The sequence below is a fragment of the Benincasa hispida genome, chromosome 12, assembly GCF_027475165.1.
Source record: "Benincasa hispida cultivar pf3 chromosome 12, pf3_genome.v1.1, whole genome shotgun sequence".
Lineage (NCBI taxonomy): Eukaryota > Viridiplantae > Streptophyta > Magnoliopsida > Cucurbitales > Cucurbitaceae > Benincasa > Benincasa hispida.
In genome coordinates, this window is record NC_143489.1 from 8304527 (window position 1) to 8312652 (window position 8126).

The 8126-nt window shown below is 32.5% G+C and overlaps 1 long non-coding RNA gene across 2 annotated transcripts; it reads right to left on the bottom strand.

The window, feature by feature from the left end:
* Positions 1-228: 228 nt before the first annotated feature.
* LOC150031746 (uncharacterized) lies at positions 229-4547 on the bottom strand. Of its 2 annotated transcripts, XR_016525455.1 has the most exons (3): positions 4309-4547; positions 3949-4137; positions 229-1654 (listed from the first exon to the last, which is right to left on the bottom strand). It is a non-coding gene; the product is annotated as an uncharacterized LOC150031746 (long non-coding RNA). The 2 variants fall into 2 exon arrangements; XR_016525454.1 differs by lacking the exon at positions 229-1654 and having other exon boundaries at positions 3447-4137.
* Between the last annotated feature and the right edge of the window lie 3579 nt (positions 4548-8126).

The window sequence follows — 8126 nt, forward strand, 5'->3', positions numbered from 1 at the left end:
GAGGACTTTGATTAATGTAATGTTTTTAATAAATTATAATACTTATAATTATCATTCATAAAAAATAAACATGCAAATTCATCGTACATTATAATATTTATGATGCATGAATATGCTAACTCAAAACAAGCATTCAAATAATATAAAAATTATAATATAGTGCATGAGTATGCTTGTATTAATCACGCATCTAGAAATATAACATTTATATTTAGATATGATGCATGAACATGTTTATCCTAAGATAGGATTTTAAAATTATATGGCATACATTGTGCAACATATAAAATATATAGTCAAATAATACATCGCATGCATATAAAACTATATAAAAGCTATGATAGACCAAATATTGGCAACCTAATTTCAATAAAATTAAAATTACTAAGGAAATTCACTAACTTGCGTTGGAAGAGACTTTTGCGATCAGCTATTTGCCAGGTACCTTCCTTGACGCACAAATCGAGATGGGCAAGGGATTTCTACTAAACTCCGCGCATGGTAGATGAAATGCTTGACGCATGGGTTTCAAGTACCGCATGCGTTAGACAATGAAGTTCAATCGCATGGGCATTGCCCCTCCACACACAATCATGCGATTTTCATCTACCACGCCTAAGTCTCTTTACCGCATGTGCATCAACTCGTCCCATGGGTCTACTACCTGCCATATGGGTTTGCATTCATCCTTTTAAGTGTCGACGCATGGCATGCGATGATGCGTTCATCTTCAACTTCTTATGCTTTGCAAGGGCATCACCCCATCACATGGAATGTGTCCCGTCGCATGCTAGCTTGCTGCAATCTAGCATCGTATGCCACCTCGCCGCGAGTTACTACTACATGCCATCTTGCCGCGAGTTAGCATCGTACGCCATCTCACTGTAAGCCAACATCATATGCTAGGCGCCTCGAGACATCACCGCATGACAGGTGTTGTGAGACACCATCGCATGCCAGGTGTTGCGAGACACCATCGCATGCCTTCTTCCCAGACACCACGAGACAGAAGTAGAGTCCTTTGTTTTTTTTTTTTTAATTTAAGGCAACGAAAAGCTTCAATTCTGATCCCGAACGACCCAAAACTTACAGACTCGGTTGCAAAAACAAATACCCAAAATAATAAACCCTTACACTGATCAAATCAACATAAAAAAATGCAATCTATAGTGGCAATAAATTAAATTATCTATCAAGCCAACCTCATACATTTTCAAGTAAAATGCAGAAAAATTCCACTTCATGAACTGGATTTTTGTTTCAAAAAACAAAAAATAAGATGCAAGAAACCATTCGCTTTGATACCAAGTGATGGAAAAATCAAATGCAATAAACCATTCGCTCTGGTGCCAATTGAAGGAATCGAATTCCCGTGGAACTATGTAAATGCCTTGCATTTAGAAATTCAATTTTTAAATAAATAAAATAGTAAAATAAAACATGTACTTTTAGGATAAACATTCAAAGGAAACATAGACATGCTTGAAAAAGGAAGAATAGGAGAAATCACAACTTACTTTTGTTGATTCCTCTAGTTTTCTTCTTCCACCATTGTCAATAATCTCGAACTTCTCCAACGTAGAAGGATACCACGAACGAGGTTACCTTGCTTTTCTCTAGGATTCAAAGAACTTGGAAGTGTGGTCTCCAAGAACTTTGAGGAGGAAAGGGCAGAGAATTATAGAGAGAAGTTAGAGAGAAGTTGGAGGTTAAGTTTTTGTGTGATATCAAAAACCTTACCTAAAATGACTATAAGGATGTATTTATATGTAGAAAGATTAACCCCATTTCCAGGAATTTCCTTTTATGCCCTTAGTTCCAATTAATTAAATAACCCTATATTAAATCATATTTAATATACATTTAATTAATCATCATAAATATCATATGTTTATACTAACCTCCAATCTCCATTATTTCTTAATCAATTAATTGACCATTGAATAATCAATAAAGTAACTATGTTAAATCATATTTAATATGGAGTTATTTAACATATAAATATCACATATTTATATGTATACGTCTCTTTATGAATCCAATTCATATAAATCTAATATTTGAATCTTATTCAAATATATCTCTTTTAAAAAATTTAGATCATAGATCATATCTAAAATTAACTATTATATATTAATCTCATTAATATAAAATTCCTTAATTTGGTTTGAACAATTCAAATAATTCCTCGTTAATATCCTTTTGTAAGCTAGAAATGGGACCTTATGGACCTACATATTAGAAACTCCAATGATATGAGATCAATTTATTAAACTTCTTTAATCCAATTAATCAATATTCATTAACTACTAATCACTTCACTGAAGATCGATAGCTACACTCTTTGCACTGTAGATATATTTTTGTGTCCATGGATATAACCAATCAACGAAGCGATGAGCCTTCACAAATGCTCATAACTACAGCTAGGTCAAAATACCATTTTACCCCTATAGTTACATTTAACTTCTTAAGTACCACTAATTCCTCTAATGAACAAACAATTTATAGTCCAACTAAAAACTAACACCCTTCGAGGCCTCATTGCTCAAGACCAAAACAAGCTATTAGGGGAGCAATTTGTGTATTTTCCCAAGGAATGGGGAGGAAATTCCTTCTTGTATAGTTGTGTTCCCAACTCCCTAATTAGAAAAATCCCCAAAATAGTAAGTTTATTGAGTCGACTATCATGACTATTCTCACCCGTACAGATCAAAGAACTGTCGTCATAAACAGGAGTTCACAACTCACTCTAGATTAAGGTCAAGTCTCCTATGGTCATCGTAGTGAAATATTAGTTTCTTTAAGTAATGGTGTCATAAAGAGAAACTAATTATTTCGTGGTCCGATCTATGTATAAACTCCTTTATACAAGATACCCCTACTCACATGTTTCTATATAAACAATATGGTTCATATTGTTTGTAACACTTACATCTCACGTAACAATTACAAAGTGAGTCGTATCCGCATTGTTACCAGAATAAAGCACACAACTTTCATCCATTTACTACAGACTTTTTAGTTTATTACTTAAACATGAACCACCTGTATGTCAACCACATACTGTTCAAGTGACATCATATAACCTTGGATCTTAGTTTATTGGATTGAATTAATGCTATCTGAATATTAAATAAAATACCTTTGATTTTTTTAGATAAATAATTTGTGTTAACAAAACTACAAACCACGAGATACATTAGATTTAGGACATCAATCCCAATAATTATGAGGTGAATTCCATAAGCTTCGACAGCTTCTTCATTGTCTTTAACTGTGTTATACTATAAAGAACACAAACTCATAAAATGCTAAAGAAACTACAAAACAGAGCAGCCACAAATATAGCATTAATTAACACAACCAAACAAAATTATCCTAAAAATGCATAAAAGAAACCGTAGATCAATGAAAAAGAGAAAAACCAAGTGAATGGATGTATAGGAATCGGTGTCACCTTCTTTAGCTTCTAGAGGATCCAGATACAGAAGATTAGAGAGAGAAAAAAGAGTTCATCTAAGAGAAAAATGAACAAATAATATTATTAAAAAAAATTGACCTTTTTTTTCCTCCATTTAATGTATAACATTATTTTAGAAAGTAATCAAACTATGTATTTTTTAATTATATAAGTTTAAAATTATAATCACGACCAATGATGAGGCCCACAATAGGTGTAAACTCCAATCTAACTTTAATACCATAATAATCAAATTCCATTTTGTGCCCAATCTCTTTCAATTAGATTCTTTATGTGTATTTGGATTGGAGAGAATCACAACTGATGATTCTCTTCAATCCTGAAATTGGAACTTCAAATGATTAAGATATGTTTTATTATTCGTAATTTCTCGTTAAAATACCATAGATAAATGTCAAACCTTGCAGAAAGGGGGGAAACCCTAAAATGGGCTGTTGGAACGCCAAACACTAAGCAACACCTACCAGAAACTAGTCACTGGAGGATGTCGGTGTCGTGGTGGGTGCCGTTCGTAGAGGAAAAATTCGCCACCCTCGATTACGCTCGCCAGAAGCTTTTGTCGCCACTGGAACCTTAGGTCTCGTGTGGAATAATCACACATACGAATGGGTCGCCGAAGTGAGGGTCTCACGCTGCTCACTCACTGGATCTCACTGCCAGTCGCCGTGGAAGTTGACCGTAAAGAAACGAAAACGTGGATCGTCTCAATTTTTTATTTTCACATAATCGAATTACAAAAATAAAATTATGCAGTAACATCAAATTTACAACATGTTTAATAAATTGAGAAAAGAAAAAATTAATTAGGACTTAGAAACCTTTACCTTTGAAGATCTGACCTTCTTCACGAATTTCCTCTTCTCCAAAGTTGGTCAGTCACAAACTCGAAACCCTCGAAAGATCCAAATGGCCACCACCGATTGGAGCCTTCTCTATTCCTTGGGATGAAAATCCAAGAACTTGTTGGCTCTCGGGAAAATTGAAAGAGAGGGAGAGATCGAGAGAAGACAGAAAATTTTTCTCAGAGAACTTTTTCTCTATTTTCTATTAACTGCAAAAAGAAACAGAAAGAGTCTCCCATTCACAACCACCCATTAAAATTCAAAACACAAATTTAAAATTAATAATAAATAATTTAATTTTAATTTAATATATATATATATATATGTTATATCATATATAACATATTTATTGTTTAATATTGTATCATATACAATATAATCTATAGTTTAAATTCTCTCATCAATGGTATTTAATAAATCATTAATTATATGAATCCAATTCACATAATTGATAATTGAGTCATATTCAAATATTTATTTTCTCTCGAAATAACTTTATATTAATATGTATCGTATAGATTATAGTAGTTATATCATATATAATTAAGTAACATTAATTATATCACATATAATTAATTCCCTTAATTAATTTGAACAATTCAAATTAATCTAAAATTGATTATCATTTTAATCCCTATTGAGCTATAGAAGAAACCTCAAGGACTTATAACTTGAAGCTCTAATGGTACTTGAATAATGAATTAAACCTTTTTTAATTAAATTATTCAACATCCATTAACTACCGAGAACTCCATTAAAGACTGATAGCTGCACTCTTCACACTACAGATATATTTCTACGTCCATTGGATATAACCAGTCAACAATGCAATGACCCTTCACAAATCGCTCGTAAGTATACATGGGCCAAAATTTTTATACAATACAATTTTTATACAATACAATTACAAACTATAGTACCCGACGAGATTTAGGGCATCAACACCAATAGGCCAGACTGAAGTGATGTAGAGGGGTGCCGACCGGAGAACACAAAGAGAGAAAGGAAAGAGGAAGATGAGAGGTTAGGGTTTTCTTTTTCCTTCTTTAATGCTTTTCCGTTTTTTTTTTTTAAAAAAAACCAATAAAATAAATCAGGAAAAAATTAATTAAAATTTGAGAGAGACTTTACATTGGAGTTATTTTTATTTTTAACTTTTTATTGATAATTTGGGAAGGAGGAAAACAAATTTTGAGATGGAAATGAAAATGGGAGAGAGAGGAAAACAAAAAATAAGATTAAAAATTTATTTGAGATTCAAAAGTGTGGGTCACCTACAATGTCGGTTTTAAACCAACATTATAGGTACACCTACAATGACGGTTTAAAACCGACAGTAAAAATCTACATTTTTTAAAGAAACCAATATTATACATCTATTTTTTGTTTTTCTAACCGACATCAAAGCCTAAATTTCTTGTAGTGTACCACTTCTAGCCTCCCCTAAAAAAACATTTCCCTTATTAAGGAAGGGGTATGTTTCTAATGCCTCATTGCTTTATTTTTGGAACCATAGCCAAGAGGTCTCATACCACTACAAAAATTTGTCTTTGCCGAAAGAAAATTCTACTGATGCAAATAAAAATTTGTCTTTGCCGAAAGAAGTAACTATTTTTTTGTGTGGGAAGAAGTTCATCGGCTGAGCTTCTACTCACGTATTTGATGTTGCATTGACAATTTTGCTGATGCAAATAAAAAACGTGTGTAGAAATAAATTTTTACCAACGCATGATACGTCAGCAGAAAGTGTATTCTACCGACGCAAGATCCTTCATGAGTAGAAATATCATTTATGCTCATGCATCATACGTCGGCAGAAAGGATAATCTGCCGACGAAATAGCATTTGTGGGCATCAATGATATTTATACCCACGCATTATGTCGGTAGATAGTTACTTCTGCCAACATGAAGGTAAATGTGGGTAGAAATGTCATTTTTGCCCATACACAAAGCATGGCTAGAACTTTATAACTACAACATATATTTCTTACAACGCAAAAAGAACGCTGGCATATATATTTTTTTTTTGCCCATATTTATATGCTTTGAAATATATTTATTTTTTGACAAAAAATATTTAAATCTCCTCTAACAATATATTCCAAATTGTAACAAAAAAAATTCAAAAAAGGGAATATATTCAAACTTAATTCCTTAACCACAATACTTCATCTATACAAAAAATTATGTAGTGCTTGTTTGTTGTTTTCCTAAGTTAGTTTTCTCAAGAAAAAATGAACGAAAAAGATTAATTACACAAAAAGAACAGGGCTTTGTTTGACTTCTCCGTAAAAATGTCGTTTGTGTCACGCGGTCAAGATATATAAACATGGAAAGATATGTTAAGTCCCAATAAGCACAACATGCTCACAATCTTGCTTTTTCGAAATGAACCATACATCAAAATTAATAAAGCAAACTCATAAAGAACATGTAACAACCAAACTCATGTGAGTCGAACTACACTCTACTAGAAAAGAAATTTGGAAGTCTCTACCCTCCCCCTAAAATCAACAAACTTTCTAAACGAAATCTTTAAAAAGCGTCCAAGTGTATTTTAAAAACTAAGATGGACCTAATTTCATGACTTTCCGATCTCCTATATTCGATACCCACTCCAAAACTTATAAACAAATTCTAAACATGTATATCAAGTGAATTTACCCAATCATGATAATAAAACTTAGACTTAGTGATATTTTAACTCTCAAAATAACCTAAATGTTTTTAAATGTCACTTAAAGTTACAAAACCAACTAAAAAGTTCTTAAAAATCGTATAAGTGACACTTTAACTCTCCCAACAACCTAAAAAGATTCTAATAGTCACTTTGACTCTTAAAACCAATTAAAATTTTTTTAAAAAAGGTCTAAGTGATATTTTAACTCTCAAAATAACTCAAAAACTTAGTAACCATCACTTGAACTTACGAAAAGAACTAAGAAGTTCAAGTGTTTAATGACACTTCATCTCTAGAAAACAACAAAAATTATTAAAGATTCCTCCCAACAATGAACACATTCAATAGCATTTTAGCATAGCATTTATAAAAAGGAAAAAGCTCATAAAAAGTTAAAAAAAGGTGCTGAACATTTTACGGAAAGGCCTGAATGGAGCGCTTTCACAAAAATTATGTCACTTCTTTGCCCTAGTATTCGAATTCTCCATCTTATTCAACTTTTCCTCATTTTTTATCTCTCCTTCGTCTTCTCAATCGTTGATGCAGAGCCCTTTGATTTTGCTTTCTCCTTCGTCATACAAGACTTGTGAATCCAGCAAGCAGCACTCTCCACAAAAGAATGTAGTCTCTCTCATTTAAGCTCCTACCGGAGCTCTGTCTTCTTTGTAGAACTTCGTTCGCAATCTATATGGTTCATCATTTTTTCTTTTCCTTCTCAGGATTATCAAATGAAACCTTCAAATTAATTCTTTCTTTTTTAGGGATTTAGTGTTGTGTCTCGTTCTTTTGAATTATGTGAGATAGCTGTTGAGTATTCAATATGGGAGTTTCATAGGTTCTCATTATTGGATAAGTTTTTTAAACGTGTTTTTGTTAGGTTGCAAAGCTTTTGGATTAGAGCTTGAATTCGAGTGGGTTCTACAAGGAAAATTGTTTCTCTCGATGCTAAAGTCCCTGTTATCATGTTTTTCAGCACTGGCAAACTCCGTGAGTATATCTGCACTTCCACATTTTAATACCCACATACTTCTCTTCTTTTATCAAATCCTAACTTCCTTTTTTTTTCGTGTTTGTATAAATAACTGAGAGCTTTTTATTTCGTAGTTTGGAATGAACAT